Genomic DNA, 17,289 nt, shown 5'->3' on the forward strand with positions numbered 1-17,289 from the left:
GTTAGTCAGTTCAGTTGTAAACTGAAGCTTCTGTAAAGTATGTGGCACCAGTATGTGGGATGACCATCCCCAAATCTTTTTCTGTCTGCTGCCTAATTTTTACCATATAGTTTATTTAAACAGTCATACAAGTGCTTAGGGGACACCTTTAATGCTTTGTATAGGTAAGAAGTTCTACTGGAAGGGTGCTGTCACTTTTTCTCCACTTTTGCCCAAAGCTCTCATGGGTAAAACCTGGACAATTCCTGACTACATCATGGGCTCCTGAAGCCATACTCCTTCCAGGCCAATCACTATAATTTAAGCCCTTGAGAGAAAGAGGGAGTTCATTCTGAAGGACCTGATGGAGGAAGAAGGACCAACACCATGAGGTGAAAAAGAGATATGGAGATGACTTTAGCCTACTCTCATTTATTTGTTAAGTACTTTGCACTCTTAAAAGATGATTTCAGGGCTTGTACCCCAATCCTTACTCCCATGTCTGAGTCATTGCCAATTGCACATATACACAGTGGTAAATCAGACTAAGTTATAAGGTTGGCTGCTGCTTCCCTTGTCCTTTGAGTTTCATTGTTAATTTACAGCTGTTTAAGAAAACAAGAAATAATTAAAAAGAGTGACCACAACTGTTTAAGGCTAAAAGAAGCAATTAACAGTAGGGAATCTTGACAAGCAAGTTAACTCAAATAAAACACAAAAATATTACTGGCCCAGAATTATTTCTGTAGCAGTAACTACCTTCTCATTAAAAAAAAAATGATTTAGGAAAAAATCTGCAGCTACTACATCCCTTCAGGATCAAGCTTGACTACTCCTGACTCTATACCAGTGGTCTCAGACTTCTGTCCTGGAGGGACGCAGTGGCTGCAGGTTTTCATTCTAACCCTTTTCTTAATTAGTGACCTGTTTTTGCTGCTAATTAACTTCTTTTGAATTAATTTTATTTGACTTGCTTTTGAAGGCTCAGACACCATAATTGTTTTTTTTCCCTTAAATCAGGAGCCAAACAACAATGAGAGAAAACGAGCCAAAACAACTGGTGTCCATAATACAATATCTGAAAATAAAGAAAGATGAAGGTCTCAGGAATGTTGATCTGCTCAGATTCCCTAAACATTTTAACAAAGCTCGTAGAAAAGGGAAAATCAACAATTTCAGAAATGTATGTTATTGCACAATGAGAGCAGCAACAAGCCATACAATTAAAGAACAGATTTAATGAACAATGAGAATTGGTGCCTAATTAAGCAACTGGTTTGAGTCAATTTGGTTGGAGTTTGAGGCCCTGACTTAGTTGGTCTTTTGTTGGCTCACTCACTTCACATTTCATTTCTGTTTGTGTGACAATTAAGGAAAGAAACGAAGCAATTCAGAGGAGCGATGAAGAAATTCAGGGGAACAAATCTTAAAAACCAAATCAATTAAAATGAAAGGAAAAGGAGTTAATTAGCAGCAAAAACTGGTCATCTATTAAGAAACGAGTTAGAATGAAAACCTGCAGCTACTGTGGCCCTCCAAGACCGGAGTTTGAGACCACTGCACTATACTATATACTTCAGCTTTCTACAACACCAAAATTTATTTAGCACATTTGTGTGCTCAAAGTGCTTTACAAGATGTCAAGGACAAAGTTACAACAAAAGAAAAAAATAAGCTTACTTATTCATTATAATTCTTACCTAAACAAAAAAAAAATCCATACCATTTTATAAAACAGGTATATAATTAGCAGAACAGTAGCGTCTTCATATTTAATATCATATTATAAGTCTAATGATGAGTCAGGTGATAAGGCCAGTAGGCCGGGATGACAGAAAAAAAGAAAAACTCCAGTTAAGATCTGCAGGGGTTCCAAGGCTAAAAGACTCACACTGGGTATTCTACCTAACAAAAGTTCTTGTTTCCAGACTTCATTTAAGAACATTCGATGCAGTGGGTCTTATGGATAGGTGGGGCACTCGCCTTCATTCCCGCATCACATGTGGCTACACTGTGTTTCGATCAGGTGGTGGTGGTGGTGCAGCAAAATGCCACCTCAGAAGAACAACAAAATAAAGCAAAGAAAAATAGAGATTAGTAAAGATTGCAAATACATAAAGAATCAGAAAATTCTATGCATATATAGTAGTTTAATAAGAATACAACTAAAATGTAGCTACGAAAAAAGCCAAACTGAAAAAATGGATTTTTAGTAGTTAAAATGTTTCTCAGTATTTCAGACTTTTGTGCATAACAGCAAAAGGCCCCTCACCTTTGATTTATAAGCAGACCACCACTGGAGGATCTAAGGTTATGATTTGGAGAATAGGGGGACAAACACTGCAAGATATATGAAGGCACAAGATAATTTAAGGCTTTATACACCATTAGTGATATTTTAAAGTCAATTCTAAATGACACGGGTAACCAATGTAATGATGGTACGACTGGTTAGATGTGCACCATGTGTACTAGCTTTAAAACTCCACATATAATTTCTTAAGTTATTTTGAGTTTGTGTCTTGCTTTCTACTAATGTAATTGGTTTAATTTACTTGTATAGTTGCTTTTAGGTATAAATTCCACCTTCCCCTGCTCTCTGTCATTCATTCATTCTGTTGTACTTGGTCAGATTTTGTGTTTAATGCTGTATTACACTCTTGTTTACTTTATAATATATCTCGTAATAGTACTTGTGGAGGCCCGGGGTAAGAGACCCCAACAGCAATTTATTTTGGTTTATTGTTTAAGTTTGTGGTCCCTTTGGGACCTCCTGGAGCACAACAAAATAGAGAGGGATCACACACACACGTAGCGGCAAGTTCAAATACACGTTTATTGAATGCACAGAGTTTTTCTATCCAGGTGGCAATTCTCTCCCCCCTTGGTCCGGGCCCCCCTCCCAACACATCTGTGGTGGACACAGCAGTTCAAAATAGCAAAACACAACACTCAGTTCTTTTTCACACAGCACTCGAGTTATATCACTCTGGGAAAGCACAACACACTATAAATACTATTAAGGGGTGGGGGAAACAACGTAAAAGTGGCAAAAAAACCCCCAAAAAAAACGAATAACATAACTCCACAAACAATAACCCAATACTCAAACATTAAGAAATAAACTTAAACAGTTCTTGGGCCTCTGTGCTCTCACCGCGAGGCCCTCACTTAAACCAAAATAAATAATCAAATACCAAACCTCTGGTAGCGCCCAATGTCCCCTGTGCTCAGGTGCTCAGTTCCCAGGTCTCACAAGTCCCGATTCTCCAATGCTGAACACATTCCCTACATTCCACATCGGTGTCCAGTTGCAGCAATCCGGTAATGGCGTCCTTCCTTCCAACCAGCTGATCACTGTTGCTGCTCCACACCGCCGTTTCTCCTCCGTCGCATCACGGACCCTACGGCAAAGATTCAAATAACCCTCAGACCCTCTTTTCTCCCTCCTCAGCCATAAGACACTCAACTAGCTATTAGCCACTTCCCGTTATACTGATAGGGGATCGTGGGGGTCTGAGTCGCTCTCTCTCTCTCCGTTCTGGTCCGCTCGCTGTTCATTCCGTCAGCCTGGTTCCACTCCCGATCTCTCTCGGCGTCACCCGATCAGCCTCCGGGTTCTCATTCACTCACCTCGATCGGGTACCTGAACACACAGAGAAAAAGGGACAAATATCCCGTGGCCGCTGCCCCTGCCGCCGACGCCGCTTTTCCCTCCGGACTTGGACCACCGTGCCGTAGTCCACTCTCTTCAGGTCCAGTCGACATTCCCCTTGCAGCCAGCAGCAAAACCACTTTACAAAAAGTCCAAACGTTTAGTCCCTTCGCAGAATTTCGGGACACATTTTCCCCAAGCGAGCACACTCAACAAACAGCAGCGGCCATCTTAAATCCTACCTCAACCCCAACTAGCTCGTCAGGGATCGTCCAGAGAATCGATCGCGTTAGGGGTGGGGTCACACAAGACCCGCATTGCTGTCCAAGGCGCTGCCAGAGTAAAATTAAAGAAACACACACATAATATTTACACAAAATATAACAAAAAATAATGGCGCTCATCGCGCCAGGACACAACACTCCCCCCCACCCACTGAATGGATGCTCATCCCGAGCATTACTCTCGATATCAGGCCGGCTTCATCCCCAAGTTGGCCCACAAGGATTGGCGCAACAATTCAGCCGGTTGAGCCATCTCCACAGCATCCTCCTTACTCTCACTGTCCCCTTCCCCGGCCCCTGCCGCCAGGGGGACCTCCAACTCTGGGACCTCCTCACCAGCCCCTAATGCTGGCAGGTTCGCTTGTTCACCTTCCCCAGATCCTACGACTGGAAGATCTGCCTGAGGGTCATTACCTTCGATGCTCCGGGGTGCCGATGTCAGCACCCACCTACTGGGCCAACCCAGGGGGAAAGATGGAACGGGCCGATGACCAACGCTAGCCCCCCTACGTTCATCCCCCGTCTCAGAGGCCACCATTCTCCACTCAGCAGGGCATGGTCATAAATGCCAGCGATGGATGGTCTTGACGGGGCCTTCCTTCCCTTCTGGCCTGACCTGAAACACCGGGGTTGCGGAATCCCTTTGCTTCATCACCACCCACAGGCTGGGCTGCCAAAACGGAGCCACCTTGCCACCAGCCCGTCGGCAGAAGTTCCTCAGCAGGACCTGCTCCCCCGATGCCAGCACCCAATTCCGCTGGCCATGATCCATATAGCGGGGGTCCCCTTCCCGAAGCTGCTGCCTTCCTTGCTCAAAAGCGTCTCGAGCCTGCCACAACTGATGATGGTGCTGCTGCACCCATCCACCTTCTGGCCCACGGGCCTCCACATTGCTCACTCCCCACTTTTGGTCTACTGGCAGGCGGGGCTGTCTTCCGAACAAAACCCAGACCGGTGCTGCTGTGGGGGATGCAGTTGTAAACTTGAACCAGTTCAAGTAGATGTTTTCTCCAGTGGTGATGCTCGACGACTTGCAACTTATTCAACAGCCGAAGGACTGTCTGGTTCCAACGCTCGCATGCTCCATTTCCTTGAGAACAGTACGGGGTCGTTCGCACCTTGGTACAACCGTACGTCGCACATAATTCCCGGAGAACTTGGGACTCAAATACAGGCCCTTGGTCGGAAAGCAGCTGCTCGGGGCACCCATTATCTCCGTATTACTTCTTCCCATATCACCCTGGCCGCCGTCTCCGCCATCTGATCTCTGGTGGGCACTGCAAATGAGAAACCAGAAAACAAGTCTACAGCCGTTAACAAATATGGATACGGGTCCCCAGGCCGGCCCAGCAACAAAAAGTCAACAGCAAGGACCTCCCAGGGGTATGAAGTAGTAACAGCCCCGAGGGGCAGGGACTCACCCTTTCCGGGGCAACCCACCAGGCACTTGTTGCACCCCCGTTGCCAGTGCTCCATGTTGCACCGCAGCCCTGGCCAATACACTCGTTCCTTAACTCTTTCAGGGCTGATGTCGACTTTTGTCAAAAGGAGGAGTTGACAATGGTAATAAACTGTAAACTGCGACTAAACCAACCGTTACGTTGGACTCTCGTTGCTAGAAGTAAAGTTAGATTCATTGGTATGACCGAGATTCCCTGCACTCACGTGAGTAGCAAGGCACACACAACGGCAAAAATAGCACCGAGATCTGGCAAGAGATCAAAGCGAATGCGAAAAGCAAAATGCTCTGTGGATGACGTCTTGCCTATCATTTCTGAACTGGACTAGGACTTGTTGGACTCAGATTTTGATACAAGTGATCGAAAAATGAATGTTAAGTTCCAGCTTAAGCTGATCGGTTCCCAGCTAGTAGGGTTACTGACAATGTTCGCCAGGAAGGACTGCCACTTAAAAATGACAAGAGGTAGAATCCAGATTGTAATGCACTGTGACCGTGACTGCCTCCGTTGCTGTCCCAGCCATGTGAAGACAGCCTGGCAGCAAGTCTGCCGCTTATTCTTGGCAAACTGGCAGCCACAGCATGCAGCAACAGACGTTTTATGTTGATTTCTGTGTGAAAGCATTTTTTGGAAAAAATATTCAGCCCTCAAAGAGTTAAGGGCCCCCGTCATCCGCGCACATGTCCTAAGGCCTCGTCGTACTCCTGCCACACTGGTTTTCACTCGTCCTTTGGAACCACAATCCTCCACCGCTCTTCACCGCCCAGCCACAACCGATGTTGAAGCACCCCCTGGACCACCTGCAGGTCATCGCGCTTTTCCCACAAACACCGGCCTGCCCCGGAGAGAGCTTGCCTGTCCTCCAGTGATGGTTGGGCCTCAGACCTCACCCATTCTCATACTTGGGCCACATCAGGGTCTTGCCTTTCCGCCCACTCCTCTCTAGTCCCCACCAGTGCCACTTGCAGTGCCCCGGGTCGTCGGGACAGGGCATCAACGTTCTGATGTTCACAGCCAGGCTTATGGCACATCTCGAACTCAAACGAGGCCAATTGCCCGGCCCACCGTTGCTCCACAGCCCCCAACTTAGCTGTCTTCAGGTGCAGGAGAGGGTGATGATCTGTGTACACATCGAACTTAGCTCCCCACAAGTAGTCCTTAAACTTCTCAACTGCCGCCCACTTCAGCGCTAATAGCTCTAACTTAAAGGCACTGTAGTTCTGGTCGTTCATCTCAGCATTGTGCAGACTCCGGCTTGCATAAGCAATCACTCTCTCCTGCCCCCCTTGTAGCTGCGCGAGTACTGCTCCTAGTCCCTGTAGGCTGGCATCCGTATAAAGACGGAGTGGCAACGTGTAATCTGCATAGACCAATACAGGGCCTCAACTAAGGCGCTCTTCAGACCCTCAAACGCCTGTTGACACTCCTCAGTCCACACTATGTTCTGCCTGGAGGCTGCTCCCACTCCCTTCAGCAGCCCATGAAATGCCATGGCCTTCTTGGCAAACCCTGGAATAAAACACCTATAATATCAGACGAAGCCAAGAAACGACCTTACATCCATCATCGTGACAGGCTTTGGCCAGCTCCGGACCACCTCCTTCTTCTCCGGGTCCATCGTCACCCCCTCCTGGCTTACCACATGTCCTAAGTAGTGCACTGCTCGCTGGAACAACCGGCACTTTTCAGGCTGCAACTTGAGTCCATGGATCTCTAAACGCTGGAACACATTCTCCAAGTGCTGCAGGTGAGACCTAAAATCACATGAATACACAATTACATCGTCCAAATAGATGAACAAATAATTGTGGACCTTCTCGCCTAAGTACCATTGCATTAATCGCTGGAAAGTCGCGGGTGCATTGCACAGTCCAAAGGGCATTCTCAAACTGGTAAAGGCCCAGAGGGGTGGCGAAGGCGGTCTTCTGTCGTCGGGATGAACCTTCACCTGCCAGTAGCCACTTGCTAAATCCAGCGTAGAATACCATGCGGCCTTCTTCAACCCTGTGAGGGACTCTTCGATGCGGGGGAGAGGGTAAGCGTCTTTGTGCGTCACAGCGTTCAACTTAGGATAATCGATGCAAAATCTCCAAGAACCATCTTTTTTTCGCACTAGAACCACCGGGGCCGGCCAGGGACTAGAACTCTCTGTTACCAGGGCATGGACTTTAATAGTTCCCTTAACTCAGGGTAAAGACTTGGAGGGACAGGCCGGTAGATCTCTCTAATCGGGGCAGCCGCCCCCGTAGGAATATGGTGGTGTACCACATTGGTGCGCCCATGATCTTCATCATGGGCGATTACCCCTCGCCACCTTTCCAACAACTGCTGTAATTGGCGCTCTTCGTCGAGGGTCAGACCTTCTGCTTTCTCTGCCAGCCCACTCAATTGTTCAGGGAGAGCCCCAATCACCGGCCATACCTCTACTTCCAACACTCCTTCCTTAGGGGGGGCGGATCACCAGTTCTCAGGGGGGATTGCACACTATCAGCGATGCGGGCCACTTGCGCCAGAGGGTGTCAAGGCGGGAGTTCCATGGGGTAGGTGTGGAGTTTGCACACTCCGAGGGGAACTTTGCCATCTTTTACACATGCCACAGCCCAACCCACACACCATTCTTGCTGGCACCCTCTATAATCTTCGACCAGCACTTGTTCGCCATCACACAGTGAACCCCTGGGCACGTCCGCCCATAATACTTCTTCTGTAGCTGGTTTCAAAACTCGGGACACTTCTATCTTCAGGCGGGCCATTTGCTCAACTGAAGCCCGCTGCACCACTGCCTCAAGGCGCCGCCATACTGAGAAGGCCTGGTCCAACGCTCGCCGGTCACTCTTAGGGAGAGCAGTCCGAAATAGGGCCACCTGGGAGCCACCCTGGGGCCGTAGCACCTCCCAACAATGTCTTATGACATTTATGCCTAATATCCCTTATGGGGCTGGCAGGTGCCGGTCCTCCACGATCACTACTCCCCTCTGGGGAACCTCCACCCCAGCGACCGTGAAGTCCAGCACCGCATAGCCCACATACGGGAAAGACAACCTGTTCACTGCTTTCAGGGTCAGCCAGGGAATATCCCCGACCCCTTTGACCCTGGCGCTCCCCACGCAACGGGTGAACAGGCTGTAACTGAACAGAGTGACCTGTGAGCCTGTATCCAAAATACATGGGACTGGCCTCCCGGCGACCGACACCTCGAGGACAGGGCTTTCCCCCACCATGGCCTCATAAAGAGCGTCTCCTACGGACCCCGACTGGACTTCGGGCCTCACACTTCGACTACTGGCCACCATGGTTTCTCTCCAGGGACACTCCCGCATCATATGGCTCGTCTCGCCACACTGGAGGCAGATCGGCCGCCCCTGCTCGTCCCACAGAGGACCTCCAGGCCTCGTGAGTCTCCCACTCCGACGCCGAGGTAGTGGCGGGACATAGGTCTGGTGGAACGTGCTGGCTCCCTTGGCGCCGTTCGTAGCTCCGTCAGCAGCATTTCTCTCAACCCCCGCATCTGCTCACTTATTTCCTCTGTCATGCACCGCTGCAATGCCTCTGGATCCATAGGGGGCGCTGGAACGGGTTCAGGGACTCTTGCTGGAAAAGGCGCCGCGGTATGCCAAGTTTCTACCCCCTCTATCTCACTTGAACCGCTGTCCTCTTCTTCCACCTCTTTTGCCTCTTTACATGCTTCGCCGAACATTAACCGGCTCAACCGCCGGGTTAGCCTCAGCAGTTCCTTTCTGGTGGGGCCGCTTGCAAGTCCGGCCACCAGCTGGCTCCTCAGGTCAATATCGTAGTCTTCCCCCTCCTTTCCTCCTTCTTTCGCCATCTGCAATGACATTCCCTGAGACTAAGGATGAACAACCCCACCCTTTCCCCGGGCTGCTGTTGACATGTAAAAAAGTCGGCCCTCAGCCTAGCCAACCCAGTATCCTCCCCATACAGTCCCTCCAAAAAAATTCAATACTTTTTCAGCCGTGTCTTTCTCCCCACTAGGTAAGCTCTCCACCTCCCTCCTAGAATCACCCTCTAGAGCGCTCAACAAAAAAAATCAACCTGCTGTATGGTTGTGAGGGTCTGGGCATGAATGCCTACTTCGATGGTCCGCCTCCATTCTTTAAATTTCACCTTTACTGACCTATCAAACTTGGCAACCCATGAACTACCCAAAAACCAGGGGAACCATTCTGCAGAACTTACTCCTACTACTTGGTCCCCCTCCATTGCTGCGCACAAGGAGGTCCTGCCGACTACACCAAATTTAGCTGTGTGGTGGCCTGGGGTAAGAGGCCCCAATAGCAATTTTGGTTTATCGTTTAAGTTTCTTTCACCCCTTTGGGACCTCCTGGAGCACAACAAAATAGAGAGGGATCACACACACGTTTATTGAATGCACAGAGTTTTTCTATCCATGTGGCAATTCTCTCCCCCCTTGGTCCGGGCCCCCCTCTCAACACACCCGTGGTGGACACAGCAGTTCAAAATAGCAAAACACAACACTCAGTTCTTTTTCACACAGCACTCGAGTTTTATCACTCTGGGAAAGCACAACACACTATAAATACTATTAAGGGGTGGGGGAAACAACGTAAAAGGGGCAAAAAACAACAAATAACTAAACTCCACAAACAATAACCCAATACTCAAACATTAAGAAATAAATAAACAAACTTAAACAGTTCTTGGGCCTCTGTGCTCTCACCGTGAGGCCCTCACTTAAACCAAAATAAATAATCAAATACCAAAACCTCTGGCAGTGCCCAATGTCCCCTGTGCTCAGGTGCTCAGTTCCCAGGACTCACAAGTCCCGATTCTCCAATGCTGAACACATTCCCTACATTCCACATTGGTGTCCAGTTGCAGCAATCCGGTAATGACGTCCTTCCTTCCAACCATCCAATCACTGTGGCTGCTCCTCACTGCCGTCGCCGTCTCTCCTCCGTCGCATCACAGACCCTACGGCAAAGAGCCAAATAACCCTCAGACCCTCTTTTCCCCCCTCCTCAGCACACACTCTCAACTAGCTATTAGCCACTTCCCTTTATGCTGACTGGGGATCGCGGGGGTCTGAGTCGCTCTCTCTCTCCGTTCTGGTCCGCTCGCTGTTTGTTCCGTCAGCCTGGTTCCACTCCCGATCTCTCTCGGCGTCACCCGATCAGCTTCCAGGTTCTCATTCACTCGCCTCGATCGGGTACCTGAACACACAAAGAGAAAAAGGGACAAATATTCCGTGGCCGCTGCCCCTGCCGCTGACACCGCTTTTCCCTCTGGACTTGGACCACCGCGCTGTAGTCCACTCTCTTCAGGTCCAGTCGACATTACCCTTGCAGCCAGCAGCAAAACCACTTTACAAAAAGTCCAAACGTTTAGTCCCTTCACAGCATTTCAGGACACATTTTCCCCAAGCAAGCACACCCAACAAACAGCAGCGGACATCTTAAATCCTACTTCAGCCCCACCCCAACTAGCTCGTCAGTGATCGTCCAGCGAATCGATCACGTTAGGGGCGGGGTCACACAAGACCCGCATTGCTGCCCAAGGCGCTGCCAGAGTAAAATAAATTAAAGAAACACACACATAATATTTACACAAAATATAACAAAAATTAATGGCGCTCATTGCGCCGGGACACAACACTTGTTTTTAATTATGCAACATAAAAGAATTTTTGATTAATAATTAAGTATTTTAGTCAGATAGTAATTACAGTAATCCCTCCTCCATCGCGGGGGTTGCGTTCCAGAGCCACCCGCGAAATAGGAAAATCCGCGAAGTAGAAACCATATGTTTATATGGTTATTTTTAGAATGTCATGCTTGGGTCACAGATTTGCGCAGAAACACAGGAGGTTGTAGAGAGACAGGAACGTTATTCAAACACTGCAAACAAACATTTGTCTCTTTTTCAAAAGTTTAAACTGTGCTCCATGACAAGACAGAGATGACAGTTCTGTCTCACAATTAAAAGAATGCAAACATATCTTCCTTTTCAAAGGAGTGCAAAGCAAGCAGTCAAAAAAAAAATCAATAGGGCTTTTTGGCTTTTAAGTATGCGAAGCACCGCCGGTACAAAGCTGTTGAAGGCGGCAGCTCACACCCCCTCTGTCAGGAGCAGGAAGAGACAGAGAGAGCCACAGAAAAACAAAGTCAAAAATCAATACGTGCCCTTTGAGCTTTTAAGTATGCGAAGCTCCGTGCAGCATGTCCTTCAGGAAGCAGCTGCACACAGCCCCCCTGCTCACACCCCCCTACGTCAGCGCAAGAGAGAGAGAGAGAGAGAGAAAGTAAGTTGGGTAGTTCCTCAGCCATCTGCCAATAGCGTCCCTTGTATGAAATCAACTGGGCAAACCAACTGAGGAAGCATGTGCCAGAAATTAAAAGACCCATTGTCCGCAGAAACCCGCGAAGCAGCGAAAAATCCGCGATATATATTTAAATATGCTTACATATAAAATCCGCGATGGAGTGAAGCTGCGAAAGGCGAAGCGCGATATAGCGAGGGATCACTGTACAGTATATTAAACTGATTGCAGTGTACACAAAACATTGTACTGTGCTTTATTATTTTGTATGCAGTTTTTAAGGAGGCTTTTACTGCACTTTTTTATTATAAGTATATTAGTGGTTTATATACACAAAAATGTTAAGGGCACTTTTATTTTGGAATGACAAGCAATTACCAAATGTGTCATACGTTTCTATTCCTAATGTATTAGGAAATATTTAGGATAAAACCTGCCAAAAACTAACTTCTTGGTGATGTGTTCATGAACTGTGTTTATTGACACATGAGATAAAGACAAGGTGTACACCTGGTGGGTATAAGGCTAGAGCATCCATTTTATCTTTTATTTTCAGCTCCTTCTTTAACAAGAATAGATGTAAAAAAGGTTGTTTAAACCCATCTCAGAAAAGGTTGGAACGTAATGGAAAATGCAAATAAAAAGAGAAAGCAGTGATTCATAAATGATAATAAATGATTTATGACCCAAAAGCAATGTAACAGCCCATTATTTGATGCTACAATTAATGAATTTTGTTTTTTCAAAAGTAAACACTTATTTTGATTTTGATACTTGTAGTACTAGGATGTTGATACTTGCAACATATTCCAAAAAACGTTTGGACAAGAAATCATTTCCCACTTTGGAACACTGCCTTTCCTTAAAATAAAAATTAATAAACAATTAGATACTGAAGACACCAATGTATTGAGTGTTTCAGGTGTAATTTTCTCCCATTCTTCTTGCAAGAAGTCTTAAGGTGTGCAGCAGTATGGGGTCTTGTTGTCACATTTTGCATTTCAAAAGGGGTCACACGATCTCACTCAAATCAGGACTGTAGACAGGCCAGTCAAGCATTCACACCCTCTTCCTATGTAGCCATGTTTCTGTAATGAACATGGAATGTTTTTTTTTCCATTATTTTTCTGAAATATCCATAGGTATCTGTGGGAGAAATGTGATCTCAAAGGCTGCATATTTTGCTTCAATATCTGTATGTACTTTTGAGCATTACTGGTGCCTTCACAGAAGTTCAAGTTAGCCTTGCCAAGGCCACTTACATAACTCCATACCATCACAGACACTGACTTCTGGACTTGTAGCTGGTTACAGTCGGGATGGTCCTGTTCTTTTTCGGTCCAGAGAACACAACATGTTTTTTCTCTAAAAAAGAACTGAAATATTGATTCGTTCACCCACAATACATGTTTGCACTGTCTGATGTTTCATCATAGATGCCTCTAAGTCCAGAGAAGTTGACGGTGCTTCTGGATGCTGCTGTAACCTTCCACACACAGTATAAGCATTTATGGATGTAACTATGTGATACTAGGGGGCTCCGCCCCCTGCTCGCTTTGCTCGCCAACCCCCAGTTTTGGTTAACCAGAAATACATTTTAAAGAGATTGTTTATTAGGAATTGTTACATATGCATTATGTTCACTTTTACTTTAAAACTTCAGTAAAAACAATATTTGGAATTAACTTTTCTTCAAGATCACATTGAATTTTGATTCCTTGTTTGTTCTTACATCATGATAACGCAACGTATAACTGCCCGTGAGTGAATATTGTTTCTTTCTCTCTTATAACTTTCCTTATTTTCCGAATTTGCACATTAGATTATTATTTTTCTTTTTTGCCTTTTTTTGTGCATTTTTTCTCTCCATTGCTTTTTGGTGTCTTTTCGACGCGTAGATCTTTCTTCTTCGCGAAGTCGTTGCTTACTTTCCTTTTTTGCAGAACGCTTTTGTGTCTGTTTTTGTCACGCCGCTCTTTCTGGTTTGCTTAGTTGTGGACGTGTCATCTTTAATTTATCAATTTTTTTTGTAGCTGCTTTTTGTTCTTTCCTTATTTCTGTCGTGGGACATGAAAGTGTCTCTCTGAAGTGTCTCTGTCTCTCTTCAAATGTCTCTGTGTCTCTCTTCAAATGTGTCTGACGTGGATGTCAATATGACGTGACTTGAACGTGTCGCGGGTGTTGTGGGACATGAAAGTGTCTCTCTGAAGTGTCTCTCTGTCTGTCTTCAAAAGATCATGTCTCGTCACCCAAAAGTCTCCTCTTGCCCCAAGTTTTTTTTTTTATAATAGAGAGATGCAAGCAAGTATTTCATTGTACATGGTACTTGTACACATGACAATAAAGAATTGAATATTGATTCTGCTTAATAAAGGTTTGCCAAAGTACTCCTAAGTCAGTATAGTAATATTGCTCATTGATGATTGATGGTTTTAGATGTGGTGCTGTATCAGGAGATCATGGGCAGTAAGCTTAGGCTTACTCCGCTGCTCTTTATACACTAAAAAGTCTTCAGATTCGTTAAATCTTTTAATTATATTCTGCACTGCTGAGGGTGAAATATCCAAATCCCTTCCAATCTGTCTTTGAGAAATATTGTTTTTAAACTTTTATGTTGATTTTTTGCATGCATTTTTGGGAAAACCAGTGATCCTTGGCTCATCTTTATTCCTAAAATGCTGTGCCTTTCTTGGGTGCAGTTTTTTATACCAAAACATGATTACAGTAACTTGTTAAACATCATCTGTTTCTACTCACATCATTGTTTTCTTTTTAACTCATTATTTGTTGTAGATTTCTCCATCCCAAGTTGTCATATATTATTAGACAATAAATTTGCATTGTGTTGCAGGTCCTCAATGTCAAGAAGGGATTCGTATTTACAAAAAATTAAGTTGACCAGACTAAACATTAAATATTCTCATAAAAGCAGACCACAGACATCAAAAAGGTTTGGGGCAGCCACCCGTATATTGTTCCTTGGCTGCAAATGGATTGAATTGGTTGTGATGTTCACAGATTTGAGTCCAAAACAAAACTGATTGTAAAATGAAAGGAGACAGGAAGTGACATAATCAGGACCAGAGCTGGAAGTGACATCTTCTGGACCAGAAGTGACATCATCACTGGCGCCGGACCCAGAAGTGATGTCTTTGGGACCGGGAGTGATGTCATCACTGGCACCAGTTCCTAGTGAGATCTCCAGTGGATGGTCTGCAGAAGATTGAGAAAGAGAGTTAATGCAGCTCGCCACTCCCTGGTCTGGCGTGGTAGTACTATTCTTAAGGCCTCTCAGCTGTCTCCCAATCGCACGTGTGTGACAATATCTTATCTTTATATACTGTTTGTGATGGATATCAAATCACAGTGAATTCTGAAATTACTGCTTTGTCTTTTTATTTGCGTGGTCCATACCATCCCATAACTTTTTCTGAGCTGGGGTTGTAGTCCTAAGAGTCTTGGACACATTTTTTTTTACTTCAGGTAACCGTTAGCATAGTAACTACCCTCTGTGTTACAAATGACCTGTTTAATTGTGAATAGAAAGGTAAGTTAAACAAAAGTGCATTGTTGCAGTGATTATTTTATTTGTATATTATGCATAAATATGAATTGATGTGTTTACCTTTAGAGTTTTGAATGTTCCTCTCTAAGTAAAACACAGTCGTTAAATCTGATTTTGCAATTTCTCTTGGTGCTTTAGTTTCTTCCCAGATCCCAATGTTTTCCATGTTAAGTAAATGAGCACAAAGACATTGGCCAGCCTTATGTACGAGTATGCATGAGGCAGCAGCAGTAATCACTGCATGGCACTGCTATAAATGATAAAATACTTTTAATGTGATACTTTAACTTTAAAATCCACAATAAAAATTACATCCTTAACAAAATATTTTTATTGCATTGCTTTACAATTTGTTTTTTTATAAATGAATGTGAAAGTATGTGTAGAAATTGAATGTGCAGTGAACAAAACTTAAAATCATATTACAGCTATAGTTGTCAGATACTTCTTTTACTATGTTATTAACTAACTGGGAATGGATAATAACCCTTTGTTCTTGGAATACATTTACATTTATGTTTGTTTGCTTAGCAGATGCTTTTATCCAAAGCAACTTACAAAAAAGGTAAAATAATCCAGTACCATCTGTCTGGGGACTGTTTGGAACAGGTGTTACAGGACTAGAATACAAAATTGATGTCCACAACTGAAGAGCACTAAACAATCAAAGCGAATTACAATTCTCCAGATTTACAAAACCTAACAGCAATAGGAAAAAATAGACAGTCTACTACTAGGAAACAGAAATTCTGCAAATGGCAAACTAACACTGTCATCTCTAAAATCAAAAGACTACAATTTTAGCTTTGCTGAATCTGCTAGGAATGTTTATGTTACCTTTGACAATGACGTATCATTAGGCACTCACTTTACTGCATTATCTAAGGTCTGCTCTCTCTAGCTTAGAAACATCAGAAAATTAGTGTGCAGGCCACAAAAAACATGCTTGATTCATTTGTTTCAAGTAGAAATAACTACTGTAATGGTTCACTCACAAGCTGCTCAAAACATTACATTTACACCAAACAATGGCAATTTAAATTGTTGCTGGCTGCATTGTAACTAGAATTAGGAAAGTGGTACAGTGGATTTCACTGCCACTTCAAAGATCCAGTGTTCTGGGTTGAAATAAATGTCAGCTTTGGGCTTATGTTAGTCAGACTTGCAAGTCAGATTTGCTCTTTTTATAATCAAATCAATCATGCAATAAACCATTCCACAGTTTAGGGTCCTAAAATGAAATACAGTAATCCCTCCTCCATCGCGGGGGTTGCGTTCCAGAACCCCTCCGCGAAAGGTGAAAATCCGCGAAGTAGAAACCATATGTTTATATGGTTATTTTTATATTGTCATGCTTGGGTCACAGATTTGCACAAAAACACAGGAGGTTGTAGAGAGACAGGAACGTTATTCAAACACTGCAAACAAACATTTGTCTCTTTTTCAAAAGTTTAAACTGTGCTCCATGACAAGACAGAGATGACAGTTCCGTCTCACAATTAAAAGAATGCAAACACATCTTCCTCTTCCAAAGGAGTGCTCGTCAGGAGCAGATAATGTCAGAGAGATAGAATAAAAGCAAACAAATCAATAGGGCTGTTTGGCTTTTAAGTATGCGAAGCACCGCGGCACAAAGCTGTTGAAGGCGGCAGCTCACACCCCCTCCGTCAGGAGCAGAGAGAGAGTGAGAGAGAGACAGAGAAAAACAAACAATCAAAAATCAATACGTGCCCTTCGAGGTTTTAAGTATGCGAAGCACCGTGCAGCATGTCGCTTCACGAAGCAGCTGCACAGAAGGGAACAACATGAAGATAATCTTTCAGCATTTTTAGACGAGCTTCCGTATAGTCTAGGTGTGCAAACAGCCCCCCTGCTCACACCCCCTACGTCAGGATCAGAGAATGTCAGCGCAAGAGAGAGAGAGAGAAAAGTACGTTGGGTAGCTTCTCAGCCATCTGCCAATAGCGTCCCTTGTATGAAATCAACTGGGCAAACCAACTGAGGAAGCCTGTACCAGAGATTAAAAGACCCACTGTCCTCAGAAATCC

At 44.9% G+C, this 17,289-nt stretch overlaps 1 long non-coding RNA gene across 1 annotated transcript in view; it reads left to right on the forward strand.

Moving 5' to 3' along the window:
* The window catches only part of LOC127528029 (uncharacterized), a 169,110-nt gene extending 158,263 nt beyond the window's left edge, over window positions 1–10,847 (forward strand). Inside the window, exons 2-3 of the long non-coding RNA XR_007935181.1 lie at window positions 3,501–3,734; window positions 10,682–10,847. This is a non-coding gene — a long non-coding RNA (uncharacterized LOC127528029). The remainder of the gene's footprint in view (window positions 1–3,500; window positions 3,735–10,681) is intronic.
* Window positions 10,848–17,289: the final 6,442 nt, after the last annotated feature.

Source organism: Erpetoichthys calabaricus, chromosome 5 (genome assembly GCF_900747795.2).
Source record: "Erpetoichthys calabaricus chromosome 5, fErpCal1.3, whole genome shotgun sequence".
Classification (NCBI taxonomy): Eukaryota; Metazoa; Chordata; class Cladistia; order Polypteriformes; family Polypteridae; genus Erpetoichthys; species Erpetoichthys calabaricus.